The following is a 15,309-nucleotide window of genomic DNA, read 5'->3' as shown; positions in this document are numbered from 1 at the left end:
ACACAGTAAGTTAAGCAAAATGAGAAAACAGAAAAACACACAGCAGATGAAGGAGCAAGGCAGAAATCCATCAGACCAAACAAATGAAGAGGAAATAGGCAGTCTACCTGAAAAAGAAGTCAGAGTAATGAGAGTAAAGATCCAAAATCTTGGAAATAGAATAGAGAAAAGGCAAGAAACATTTAACAAGGACCTAGAAGAACTAAAGAGCAAACAAACAATGATGAACAACACAATAAATGAAATTAAAAATTCTCTAGAAGGAATCAATAGCAAAATAATTGAGGCAGAAGAACGGATAAGTGACCTGGAAGATAAAATAGTGGAAATAACTACCACAGAGCAGAATAAAGAAAAAGAATGTAAAGGATTAAGCACTGTCTCAGAGACCTCTGGGACAACATTAAACACACCAACATTCGAATTATAGGGGTCCCAGAAGAAAAAGGGAAAATAAAGGGACTGAGAAACTTTTTGAAGAGATTATAGTTGAAAACTTCCCTAATATGGGAAAGGAAATAGGCAATCAAGTCCAGGAAGCACAGAGTCCCATACAGGATAAATTCAAGGATAATCATGCCAAGACACATTTTAATCAAACTATCAAAAATTAAATACAAAGAAAAAATATTAAAAGCAGCAAGGGAAAAACAGCAAAAAACATACAAGGGAATCCCCATAAGGTTAACAGCTGACATTTCAGCAGAAACCCTGCAAGCCAGGAGGGAGTGGCAAGACATATTTAAAGTGATGAAAGGGAAAAACCTACACCCAAGATGACTGTACCCAGCAAGGATCTCATTCAGATTCGACGGAGAAATTAAAGCCATTACAGACAAGTAAAAGCTAAGAGAATTCAGCACCACCACCTCAGCTTTACAACAAATGCTAAAGGAACTTCTCTAGGCAGGAAACACAAGAGAAGGAAAAGACCTACAATAACAAACCCAAAACAATTAAGAAAATGGTAATAGGAACATACATATCGATAACTACCTTAAATGTAACTGGATTAAATGCTCCAACCAAAAGACATAGACTGGCTGAATGGATACAAAAACAATACCATTATATATGCTGTCTACAAGAGACCCACTTCAGACCCAGGGACGGACACAGACTGAAAGGGAGGGGATGGAAAAAGATATGCCATGCAAATGGAAATCAAGAGAAAGCTGGAGTAGCAATTCTCATATCAGACAAAATAAACTTTAAAATAAAGACTACTACAAGAGACAAGGAAGGACACTACATAATGATCAAGGGATCAATCCAAGAAGAAGATATAACAATTGTAAATATATATGCACCCAACATAGGAGCACCTCAATACATAAGGCAAATGCTAACAGCCATAAAAGGGGAAATCGACAGTAACACAATCATGCTAGGGGACTTTAACAACCCACTTTCACCAATAGACAGATCATCCAAACAGAAAATAAATAAGGAAACACAAGCTTTAAATGTTACATTAAACAAGATGGAATTAATTGATATTCATAGGGCATTCCATCCAAAAACAACAGAATACACTTTCTACTCAAGTGCTCATGGAACATTCTCCAGGATAGATCATATCTTGGGTCACAAATCAAGCCTTGGTAAATTTAAGAAAAATGAAATTGCATCAAGTACCTTTTCTGACCACAATGCTATGAGAATAGATATCAATTACAGGAAAATAATCTGTAAAAAACACACACCCATGGAGGCTAAACAATACACTACTAAATAACCAAGAGATCACTGAAGAAATCAACGAGGAAATCAAAAACTACCTAGAAACAAATGACAATGAAAACACGATGACCCAAAACCTATGGGATGCAGCAGAAGCAGTTCTAAGAGGGAAGTTTATAGCAATACAATCCTACCTCAAGAAACAAGAAACAACTCAGATAAACAAACTAACGCTACACCTACATCAGTTAGAGAAAGAAGTGCCAACATCCCCAAAGTTAGCAGAAGGAAAGAAATCATAAAGATCAGATCAGAAATAAATGAAAAATAAATGAAAGAAACAATAGCAAAGATCAAAAAAACTAAAAGCTGGTTCTTTGAGAAGATAAAATTGATCAACCATTAGCCAGACTCATAAAGAAAAAAAAGGAGAAGACTCAAATCAATAAAATTAGAAATGAAAAAGGAGAAGTAACCACTGATACTACAGAAATATAAAGGATCATGAGAGATTACTACAAGCAACTCTATGCCAATAAAATGGACAACCTGGAGGAAACGGACAAATACTTAGAAAAGCACAACCTTCCAAGACTGAACCCAGAAGAAACAGAAAATATAAACAGACCAATCACAAGTACAGAAATTGAGACTGTGATTAAAACTCTTCCAACAAACAAAAGCCCAGGACCAGATGGCTTCACGGGCGAATTCTAGCAAACATTTAGAGAAGAGCTAACACCTATCCTTCTCAAACTCTTCCAAAATATAGCAGAGGGAGGAACACTCCCAAACTCATTCTACGAGGCCAACATCACCCTGATACCAAAACCAGACAAAGATGTCACAAAGAAAGAAAACTACAGGCCAATATCACTGATGAACATAGATGCAAAAATCCTCAACAAAATACTAGCAAACAGAATCCAACAGCACATTAAAAGGATCATACACCATGGTCAAGTGGGTTTTATCTCAGGGATGCAAGGATTCTTCAATATATGCAAATCAATCAATGTGATACACCATATTAACAAACTGAAGGAGAAAAACCATATGATCATCTCAGTAGATGCAGAAAAAGCTTTCGACAAAATTCAGTGCCCAACTATGATAAAAAACACTCCAGAAAGTAGGCATAGAGGGAACTTACCTCAACTTAATTAAGGCCATATATGACAAACCCACAGCCAACATCATTCTCAATGGTGAAAAACTGAAAGCATTTCCTCTAACATAAGGAACAAGACAAGGTTGTCCACTCTCCCCATTTTTATTCAACATAGTTTTGGAAGCACACAGCATTCAGAGAAAAAAAAGAAATTTAAGGAATCCAAATCAGAAAAGAAGTAAAGCTGTCACTGTTTGCAGATGACATGATACTATACCTTAGAGAATCCTAAAGATGCTACCAGAAAACTTCTAGAGCTAGTCAATGAATTTGGTAAAGTAGTACCATACAAAATTAATGCACACAAATCTCTTGCATTCCTATACACTAATGTTGAAAAATCTGAGAAATTAAGGAAACACTCCCATTTACCATTACAACAAAAAGGAGGAAATATATAGGGATAAACCTACCTACGCAGACAAAAGACCTGTATGCAGAAAACTATAAGACAGTGATGAAAGCAATTAAAGATGATGCAAACAGATGGAGAGACATACTATGTTCTTGGATTGGAAGAATCAACATTGTGAAAATGACTATACTACCCAGAGCAATGTACAGGTTCAATGCAATCCCTATCAAAGTACCCATGGCGTTTTTCACAGAAGGAGAACAAAAAATTTCACAATTTCTATGGAAACACAAAAGACCCCAGATAGCCAAAGCAGTCTTGAGGGAAAAAAAAAAACGGAGCTGGAGAAATCAGACTCCCTGACTTCAGACTATACTACAAAGCTACAGTAATCAAGACAGTATGGTACTGGCACAAAAACAGAAATACAGATCAATGGAACAGGAGAGAAAGCCCAGAGATACACCCACACATATATTGTCACCTTATTTTTGATAAAGGAGGCAAGAATATAAAATGGAGAAAAGACAGCCCCTTCAAAAAGTGGTGCTGGGAAAACTGGACAGCTACATGTAAAAGAATGAAATTAGAACACTCCCTAACACCATACACAAAAATAAACTCAAATGGATTAAAGACCTAAATGTAAGGCTAGCCACTATAAAACTCTTAGAGGAAAACATAGGCAGAACTCTCTATGATATAAATCACAGCAAGATCCTTTTTGACCCACCTCCTAGAGAATGGAAATAAGGACAAAAATAAACAAATGGGACCTAATGAAATTTAAAAGCTTTTGCATAGCAAAGGAAACCATAAACAAGATGAAAAGCCAACCCTCAGAATTGGAGAAAATATTTGGAAATTAAGCAACTGACAAAGGACTAATCTCCAAAATTTACAAGCAGCTCATGCAGCTCAATAGCAAGAAATCAAACAACCCACTCTAAAAATGGGCAGAAGACATAAATAGACATTTCTCCAAAGAAGATATACAGATTGCCAACAAACACATGAAAGGATGCTCAACATCCCTAATCATTAGAGAAATGCAAGTCAAAACTACAATGAGGTATCACCTCATTCCAGTCAGAATGGCCCTCATCCAAAAATCTACAAACAATAAATGCTGGAGAGGGTGTAGAGAAAAGGGAACCCTCTTGCACTGCTGGTGGGAATGTAAATTGATACAGCCACTATGGAGAACAGTATGGAGGTTCCTTAAAAACCTAAAAGTAGAACTGTCATATGACCCAACAATCCCACTACAGGGCATATACCCAGAGAAGGCCATAAGTCAAAAAGAGTCATGTAACACAATGTTCGTTGCAGCTCTATTTTCAATAGCCAGGACATGGAAGCAACCTAAGTGTCCATCAACAGATGAATGGGTAAAGAAGATGTGGCAAATATATAATGGAATATTACTCAGCCATAAATACAAACGAAATTGAGTTATTTGTAGTGATGTGGATGGACTTAGAGACTGTCATACACAGTGAAGTAAGTTCGAAAGAGAAAAACAAATACCGTATGCTAACACATATATACGGAATCTAAAATATATATATATATATATATATATATATATATATATATATATATATATATATATATGGTCCTGAAGAATCTAGGGCCAGGACAGGAATAAAGATGCAGATGTAGAGAATGGACTTGAGGACAGAGGAGGTGGAAGGATAAGCTGGCATGAACTGAGAGAGTGGCATGGACATATATACACTACCAAACATAAACCAGATAGCTAGTGGGAAGCAGCCGCATAGAACAGGGAGATCAGCTCAGTGCTTTGTGACCACCTAAAGGGGTGGGATAGGGAGGGTGGGAGGGAGGGAGACACAAGAGGGAGGGGATATGGGGATATAGATATAATAATAGCTGATTAACTTTGTTATACAGCAGAAAGTAACACAACATTGTAAAGCAATTACACTCCAATAAAGATGTTAAAAAAACATTTTATGTTACTAGATAAGAATTTGTTAGCCTGAGAAGATGTCCGTTAATAAGTTGATGTACATTTGGTTTGTCTGCAAATTAATTTAAAGGTTAAATGTACTTCTAAACAGTATCAGATTGATGTATATGGATATATGAAAAATAACTCAGCCTCACGAGCAAGTCAGTAATTCTTCAATATGGTAAACAAAGTTCTTATGGATTTGGCCCTATCTCACTTAATTCACCTCCCTTCCCTCAGGCACAAAGATGTTCATTAAAAAATAATGAAATTAATTTATCCAAAGCTATGTAGTGCTTTGTACATATATCGGGAACATTAATAATAAAATTAAGTTTTATGGATAGCTAGTTCTATGGTAAACCTTGCTTTACATGCATTATCTTATTTGATCTACACAGTGATCCTATAAAGGATAATATTGTCTTTATTTTTGAGATTAGGAAACAGACTAGCAAAGATGCTTAAATTGGCTCTACTAGTAAGCAGAGAACCTAGAATTTAAATAGCATCAAATATGGCCTTCAATAGTCACATATTTCAGAAACTTGTATATAGACATATGATTGGCTGTTATTCAACCTTTAACATAATCTTTTCTTTTTCCTTAAAATACTGCCAACATTCTTCCTACTCTTTATTCACCATTATGGATATAGGAAACAAATTTATTTAATAATTAATAAATATTACGTTTAGTGGTATTACAGAGAACTACAGTCTGTGGCGGATACCCAAACACTGAATAAACGTGGGTGAACATTAGTAGATAGTATTTGAATAAGGTAACAGTCATATCTCCCAGAGAGGTTAACAGCACTACCAAAATCACGTGAAGAAATTGCCAACTTAAGCATTTGTTTTGCTTCCCAAATGTGTTATTTTTTGTAACACCACTCACAGGATTTGTATAAGGTATATGATGCATGTAAATGTATTGATATTTATTTTATTTGCAAGAATGACTCACTGTTAGCAGCAGATGGGGTCATGAACACACACCTATAACATGGCAACCGCTACAAGCAACATGGACTGATTGGATGGTGACCACTTCTCTCTTGACTTCAACCTTCAGCTCCACGTGTCAGCAAAACCTTACGGGGCAAAGCTCAATGGAATTCTGGCACAGACATGGTAAATCAGGGCAAGTGCAACTAACTCCTGTAACAGGACTAGCTCGTGCTCACTGATTGCCAGTCGCCTGCCTGCTATGGCCGACCTTTGATGAGTCCTTTGCCTTCTACCCTCTTCCCAGCGCTGACTAGTTCCCATTCACTTGGTGAGACCTCCTGAGCTCTGAATGCTGCTTCCCTCTAGTTGTTCCTTCTCAGGCTTCCCCCATACACTTCCCTGCCTTACCTACTGCCTACCTGGCCTTGGTCCCCCTGCTTAACTCCAAGACCCGAGCACTGCCAGCTCCCATTTCCATTGATGCCCTGTGTAACACACTGATGATAACTCACCTTACCTATGTGGGCCTTAATGGAAAATACATACATAAATAATATCTTAGGAAAAGGAACCCTCCTACACCGTTGGTGGGAATGTAAATTGGTGCAGCCACTATGGAAAACAGTATGAGGTTCCTCAAAAAATTAAAAATAGAGTTACCATATAATCTAGCAATCTCACTCCTGGGCATATATTCAGAGAAAAGTCTAATTTGAAAAGATACATGCACCCCAATGTTCACAGCAACACTGTTTACAGTTGTCAAGACATGGAAGCAATCTAAATGTCCATCAACAGAGGAATGGACAAAGAATATGTGGTACATATATACAATGGAATATTACTCAGCCATAAAAAAGAATGAAATAATACCATTTGCAGCAACATGGATGGACCTCGAGATTACTATACTAAGTGAATGAAGTCAAAGAAAGACAAATATCATTTGATATCACTTATATGTGGAATCTAAAAGATGATACAAATGAACTTATTTACAAAACAGAAACAGACTCACAGACATTGAAAACAAACTTATAGTTACCAAGGGGAAAGGAGGGGGGATAAATTAGGGGTTTGGGATTAACAGATACAAACTACTATATACACAATAGATAAACAAGGACCTACTGTATAGCACAGGAAACTATATTCAATATCTTGTAATAAACCATAATAGAAAAGAAAAAAGCAATAGCTTAAATCTATATATTGAGATAAAATACTTCATATATGATCTCAATCTCATGACACCTCTGAGAGACGAAGATGATGGCAGACTTTATTTTCTCCATCTTAAGATGAGAAAAATGGATGCATATGGAAAGTGCGATAAATTTCAATGGTCGGCTTTTCATAGGGCTGGACTGGCACCAGTGTTTCTTTTTTATTCTTTGAATAGATATTTGAATGCCTACTAGTGCCAGGCACCTAATGCAGTTTTTATTTCATTGCTTTATATTCCCTAGGAGGGAATGTGCTTATATTAGTGGTGAAGGATAACATTCTACCACTATAATTTTTGAACCAGATATTCGTAACAAGAGGTCATGGAGGTAGAGTCTGTGTTGGTTGAAAGTTATTTAGAAAGCATTAATCATATCTGAGCACTTTCATTAATTGTTTCTTAATGATTGATGCTAAGAGCTGATTCATCCACCTTTACAGCCCAGAGAGGAAGGCATGGGGCACTGTCAGAGACAGGCACGTGGAGCACTTTGCAGTTTTTTTTCCCCACAACTCACAAACACACACTGTATTTTAATTTTGCAAGAGATAAATCAACTGACACCAAGCATTGTAAATGGATGACCACAACAAAAGCAACAATGTTGCAATTAGCAAACACGAAACACACTCATACTGTCATAATATTGACATTCAGTCCAGCAGTCCTCCACTGTAACGGCTCCTTTACTTTGCAGTGAAAATTGATTTGTATTTTTTTTGCCCCTGAGTCCTTGTGGGATTTTTTTTTTTATTCAAACAGAAAGTCACAAAAATTATAATCATCCTCATCAGTTCACTAAGTCCCATGTAATTAATTTTTTTTCATCTTGATCTTTTGTTGGCACTTTTATGAATTCATCAGTCTTCCCTTAGAGTTCTGAAAATGCTTATTCATTCAGTTCAGCAGTATATTCAGTTACCAGAAACCTGTACTTGTCAGAGTCTTTTCCATGAATTCCTTGAAGATGAAACCCTTTTATAGGAACATTTTTGCAAAAGCATCAGAGTACACCCAGAACTGTCTGTAAATGACAAAAGACTTAGAAATGACCACGGTTAAAGATTTGATGAAAGTTCATAATAATGCAATTGACAAGGAAATTTAGTTATTTCTGGGATATACATTTTAAAGTAATAACTAGAATTATGACTTGTAACATTATACCAGAACATATAAGATTTTTAGAAATTTCATGTAATGTCTGAAACATTCATCTTAACATATTTCCATACAAATAACCCAAAGAAAGTTTAGCATTAGTTGTTTTCTTGTTGTTGTTTATTTTTTTATACTGCAGGTTCTTATTAGCCATCAATTTTATACACATCAGTGTATACATAATCTTTATGAAAACATTTATATTGTGTGAAAATGCAAATAATGTTGAGTAAATATACCAAAAGTTAAATTTTACATAATTCTCACTATGACCATACATTTATTGTAATAAATGCTAGTATTCACTACTAACATGAATTACAGGAAAAAAAACATATCCGCAAATTAGCAATGTCATGTAAGAAAAAAATCTATAAAATCTAAAGTAGGATTTTTTAAAAAGTATAGGATGCCAGAATTTACACTTCCATCCATGAAGTGCTAATTGATATAGGCAATGCCCTTCTGTCATAAAAACTGGAAAACCAGAGAAAAATATATGAATAAGTGATTTTAAGACATTGCACAACTGGTAGTGCAGGACTGTGATTTCTGAGAAAGGGAAATCAAACAAGATGAGCCCTGTAGTTCGCACACCCTGTCTCCTAAAGGCATGTTCAAGGTCGCAGTGCAGAAGAGGGAAACCAAGCAGAGTCCTGGGGCTTTGCTGAGTTGAGACAGCTATCAGGGATTGAGGAATCCAAAGTGGCTAGAATTTGTAAGTAGAGTATTGGAGAGGAATGAGCTGCACAGAGAGAAACTTCACAACGCTAGAGAAACACCAGAGAAGAGTAGGCCGAATACTTGGCTGTACAGTGTGGTTATTACCGTTACAGGAACTGCCCATCACATTACAGTGAGTCAGATTCTACCTCCTTGGAATTTGCCCTTGGACAAAAACATTTGTCCTCTCTGCTCCTCAGATAGGTTTTATTGGTAAAGTGAGGATAAAACTAACTTTATCTCTCTGAAAAGATTGGTTGAAGTGTGAGACTTTTTTTCCTTCTAGTATTTTATAAAATTTTTAAAGGTTACACTCCATTTACAGTTATTACAAACTATTGGCTGTATTTTTTCCATGTTGTACAATACATCCCTGTAGCCTGTCTTACACCCAATAGTTTGTAGCTGTTAATCCCCTACCCCTAGCTTGCTTCTCCCCTCCCCGGACTGGTAACCACTAGTTTCTTCTCTATATCTGTGTCTGCTTCTCTATATCTGGTGCTTTTTGTTATATTCACTAGTTTGTTGTATTTTTTAGATTCCACATATAAGAGATATCATACAGTATTTGTCTTTCTCTAACTTATTTGACCTAGCATAATACCCTCCAAGTCCATCCACGTTGCTGCAAATGGCAAAATTTCATGCTTTTTTTTAAAACATCTTTATTGGAGTATAATTGCTTTACAATGGTGTGTTAGTTTCTGCTGTATGACAAAGTGAATCAGCTATATGTATACATATATCCCCATATCTCCTCCCTCTTGCGTCTCCCTCCCTCCCTCCCTCCCTATCCCACCCCTCTAGGTGAACACAAAGCACCGAGCTGATCTCCCTGTTCTATGTGGCTGCTTACCATTAGCCATCTATTTTACATTTGGTAGTGTATGTATGTCCATGCCACTCTCTCAGTTCATCCCAGCTTACCCTTCCCCCTCCCCTTGTCCTCAAGTCCATTCTCTACGTCTGCATCTTTATTCCTGTCCTGCCTGTAGTTTCTTCTTCAGTTTTTTTTTTTTTAGATTCCATATATATGTGTTAGCTTACAGTATTTGTTTTTCTCTTTCTGACTTACTTCACTCTGTATGACAGACTCTAGGTCCATCCACCTCACTACAAATAATAACTCAATTTCGTTTCTTTTTATGGCTGAGTAATATTCCATTGTATATATGTGCCACATCTTCTTTACCCATTCATGTGTCGATGGACACTTAGGTTGCTTCCATGTCCTGGCTACTGTAAATAGAGCTGCAATGAACATTGTGTTACATTATTCTTTTTGATTTATGGTTTTCTCAGGGTATATGCCCAGTAGTGGGATTGCTGGGTCGTATGATACTTAGTTCTATTTGTAGTTTTTTAAGGAATCTCCATACTGTTCTCCATAGTGGCTGTATCAATTTACATTCCCACCAACAGTGCAAGAGGGTTTCCTTTTCTCCACACCCTCTCCAGCATTTATTGTTTCTAGTTTTTTTGATGATGGCCATTCTGACTGGTGTGTGGTGATACCTCATTGTAGTTTTGATTTGCATTTCTCTAATGATTAGTGATGTTGAGCATTCTTTCATGTGTTTGTTGGCAATCTGTATATCTTCTTTGGAGAAATATCTATTTAGGTCTTCTGCCCATCTTTGGAGTGGGTTGTTTTTTTTGATATTGAGCTGCATGAGCTGCTTGTATATTTTGGAGATTAATCCTTTGTCAGTATCTTGGTTTGCAAATATTTTCTCCCATTCTGTGGGTTGTCTTTTCACCGTGTTTATGGTTTCCTTTGCTGTGCAAAAGCTTTTAGGTTTCATTAGGTCCCATTTGTTTATTTTTGTTCTTATTTCTATTTCTCCAGGAGGTGGGTCAAAAAAGGAAATTGCTGTTATTTATGCCATAGAGTGTTTTGTCTATGTTTTCCTCTAAGAGTTTTATACTGTCTGGCCTTACATTTAGGTCTTTAATCCATTTTGAGTTTATTTTTGTGTGTGGTGTTAGGGAGTGTTCTAATTTCATTCTTTTACATGTAGCTGTCCAGTTTTATTTGTGGTCTTTTTGATGATAGCCATTCTGACAGGTGTGAGGGGACATCTCACTGTAGTTTTGATTTGCATTTCCCCGATGATTAGTGATGTTAAGCATCTTTTCATGTGCCTGTTGGCCATCTGCATTTCCTCTTTGGAAAAATGTCTGTTCAGTTCTTCTGCCCAACTTTTAATCAGGTTGTTTGTTTGCTGTTGAGTTGTATGAGTTGTTCATATATGTTGGATAGTAATCCCATATCAGTAATATCATTTGCAAATATTTTCTCCCATTCAGTAGGTTGCCTTTTTGTTTTGTTGATGGTTTCCTTTGCTGTGCAAAAGCTTTTAAGTTTAATTAGGTATCATTTGTTTATTTTTGCTTTATCTCCTTTACTTTAGGAAACAGACCCAAAAAAATATTGCTGCGATTTGTGTCAAAGAGTGTTCTGCCTATGTTTTCCTCTAGGAGTTTTATAGTATCTGGTCTTCCATTTAGGTCTTTATCCCATTTTCAATTTATTGAAATTTATGATCTATTCTGTCCCATTTTTCATTTTCTTTCTTTCTTTCTTTCTATCTATTTATTTATTTATTTATTGCTGGATTGGGTCTTCATTGCTGCATGCGGGCTTTCTCTAGTTGCAGCGAGTGGGGGCTGCTCTTCATTGCGGTGCACGGGCTCCTCATTGCAGTGGTTTCTCTTGTTGCAGACCATGGACTCTACGCATGTGGGCTTCAGTAGCTGTGGCACGCAGGCTCAGTAGTTGTGGCTTGCTGGCTCCAGAGCACAGGGTCAGCAGTTGTGGCTCACGGGTTTAGTTGCTCTGCAGCATGTGAGATCTTCCTGGACCAGGGCTCGAACCCGTGTCCCCTGCATTGGCAGGTGGATTCTTAACCACTGCACCACCATGGAAATCCCGATTCTGTCCCATTTTTCTATGTGTCTGTTTGTGCCAAAACCATGATTACTGTAGCTTTGTAGTATAGTCTGAAGTCAGGGAGTGTAATTCCTCCAGCTCTGTTCTTCCTTCTTGAGATTGTTTTGTATACAGCCCTCTTCTTCTCTTGTTCTTGGGGAAAAGAAGAGGTTGCTGGATACACATCCTTGAAGTTTGAGAGTGCCCATATGTAGATTAATACTTGCTTCTTTCCTGAAACTTCTGAAGGGGGAGGTTCACTGGAGTATCCCATGCCTTGGGGGGACTGTGAAGAGCTATAGTAGGGCTGTTTTCAGGGATGAAGAAAATGGGGGCACCCCCTCATTCCAGGCCCTTGAGCCCTCAGTGACCTCCAAAGACCCCAATGGTTATTGTGGCTTCAGGCAACATGGAGGGTGGGAAACCTGGGGCACAGGAATCCTTGGCCCTTATCAGGGCCTCTGACATTAGACTGAACCAGAACAAGCCTGGAGATATTTCTCTCCTTGACTCCAAGTTAACAGAGCCATAGTTTAGTCGGTCCTGGGAGAAAGGAGGATATTTGAAAAGGATATATGATTGGAATTTCAAGTGGGACTGGATTCTGGCAGTTCCCCAAAAAGTTAAACATAGAGTTGCTGTATGACCCAGCATTCTACTCTGTATACCCAAGAGAAATAAAAATATATGTCTATACAATATGTAAACATGAGTGTTCGTAGCAGCATTATTCGTTAATAGCCAAAAAGTGGAAAGAGCTTAACTGTCCAGCAGTTGGTGAATGGACCAATAAACTGTGTTCTATCCATATAATGGAATATAATTCAGCTTTAAAAAGGAATGAAGTACTGATACATGCTGCAATATGGATGAACCTAGAAAACATCATGCTAAGTGAAAGAAGCACACATTGTATAATTCCATTTATATGAAATGGTCCTAATAGACAAATCCATAGAGACAGAAACTAATGAGTGGTTGCCTAGGACTGGGATTATGGAGGGAGGTAGATGGATGACTGGTAAAGTGTATGAGGTTTCATTTCAGGATGATGAAAATGTTTTTAAGTTGACTGTAATGATTGTTACACAACTCTGTACATATACTAAAATCCATTGAATGGTACACTTTAAATGGGTGAATTGTATGGTATGTAAATTATATCTGAAAATGCTGTTAGAAAACATGGAACTGGACTGAGTCATAATAAATGACCAGCAAATTATGAAACAAAAGACTGGTAGAGGGTATTGAACACCTCCTTTTCTCATCAGGTTCTCTGGTTGAAATGTAAACTCCAGGAAGGCAAGGACTTTGCTTTTTTCATTTCTGTGTTCACTGTGCCTAGAACTGTGCCTGACACATAACAGGAGAGTAGTAAATACTTATTGAATTAACTAATAAACTAGGATATTGAAAATAAAACACTTTAATGTCTAGCACTGGATTCAGTGAATATTCTGTAACTAGAAAAGGCAAATAGCATCAAAAGTTTCTTCAATTAAATTGAATGGAAATAGACTCTGCCATAGAACCCATGAGTTTTCAGAGTTTGGGAATACCTTAGTACTCCCAAAGGAGTAAAGGAAAGCCATTTTGCCTTGCCATCTTCTGCCTTCATGGGCCAAAATTATCTGTAAAAGCTTCCGGAGGCCACATCAGAGAGAAAAGAAAAAAGAGGGTTGCAGTTAGTTAAGGACAGATTTCTTCAAAGGTGCTTCTCTATAGGCATTTTCAAATGTAAAATATATGGAGTAATTGTTGTTTTTTTAGTAAATATACCATGAAATTCTGTAAAGAGAACTTCTACATTTTTTTTTTTTTTTTTGTGGTATGTGGGCCTCTCACTGTTGTGGCCTCTCCCGTTGCGGAGCACAGGCTCCAGATGCGCAGGCTCAGCGGCCATGGCTCATGGGCCCAGCTGCTCCGCGGCATGTGGGATCTTCCCGGACCGGGGCACGAACCCATGTCCCCTGCATAGGCAGGCAGACTCTCAACCACTGTGCCACCAGGGAAGCCCAGAACTTCTACCTTTTTTAAGACCTCACTTTTCTTTTTTTCTGTCACAATACTGTATGTAGTTATCACCAAAGCTGCTTATGGTTTATTTCAATCATATCTATTTTCTCTCTCTCTCTTCCTCTTCTCTCTCTCTCTCTTCCTCTTCTCTCTCTCTCTCTCTCTCACAGTGTAGGACTGGAGTGCAGGACGGGATTCTGCATAGCATTTGGACATTGCCACACACAGCAAGATTGAATGGTGCTGACCGATGGGTCTCTCCTGATATCTACTAATAATCAAGCACTGCCACTTGAGCACTGCCAATGTTCTTTTCCTGGCCAAAGCCTCACAGTTTTAGTTTTGTAAATACAGAAATCAGTTAGATCAAAATTAATGAGATTTTGCTGCATTTACAAGCAATACCAGTAGTAACAGCTGAATCAATCACAGAGCCTGTGTCAGCCATAAAGATGAACAAAATAAACAACGTGTCTTATCTCTCCAATTAGAATCTCTGAGGTGAAAGCTCATCAATTAGAACAGGTACATGGTATCTAGCTCTAGACATACTGCATTTTCACCTCTCTCTCTTTCCTCTTTGAGGCCTGGCCTTGCTGTTTCCTCCTCCTGTAAACCCTCAGGTTTTCCTTCCCACAGGAGAGTCAGGAAATATTCACCAACCACTGTCCTGCTCCAGCTCTCCAGCATTCAAAATCAAACACAAGAGTATTCAAAATTGGCAAACCAAAAACAAAATAAAACCAGTATTATATTTATATATATTTATATAAAAATATAATTAATGGCTTCATCACTGATATTGGCATTTTCCTTTAATAAATTAACATCAGTACTTCACTGATCTACTGGGTTCGTTTGTCATAGTGTAAAATTACTATGTAAACAAGTTTTTGTTTGATGGCATTTGCTATGAGTTGCTATGGGTGGGTGGGCAAGCTTGCCTGTGATTTAGTTAGGAGGGTCATTTTGCTCTTCACTAAGCTATATCTTCCGCATCTACAAGTAGTAATAGTGATATTCTGGCCTCCAATCTGCTGGTCTTTCTCAATTTTCTCATACTCCAGGTAGGAAAGAGAAGGAGCTATTTATTGGTCTCACTCAG

Source organism: Phocoena sinus, chromosome X (assembly GCF_008692025.1).
Source record: "Phocoena sinus isolate mPhoSin1 chromosome X, mPhoSin1.pri, whole genome shotgun sequence".
Lineage (NCBI taxonomy): Eukaryota > Metazoa > Chordata > Mammalia > Artiodactyla > Phocoenidae > Phocoena > Phocoena sinus.
The sequence above is the reverse complement of the archived record's forward strand: the minus strand, read 5'-3'. Positions refer to the sequence as shown.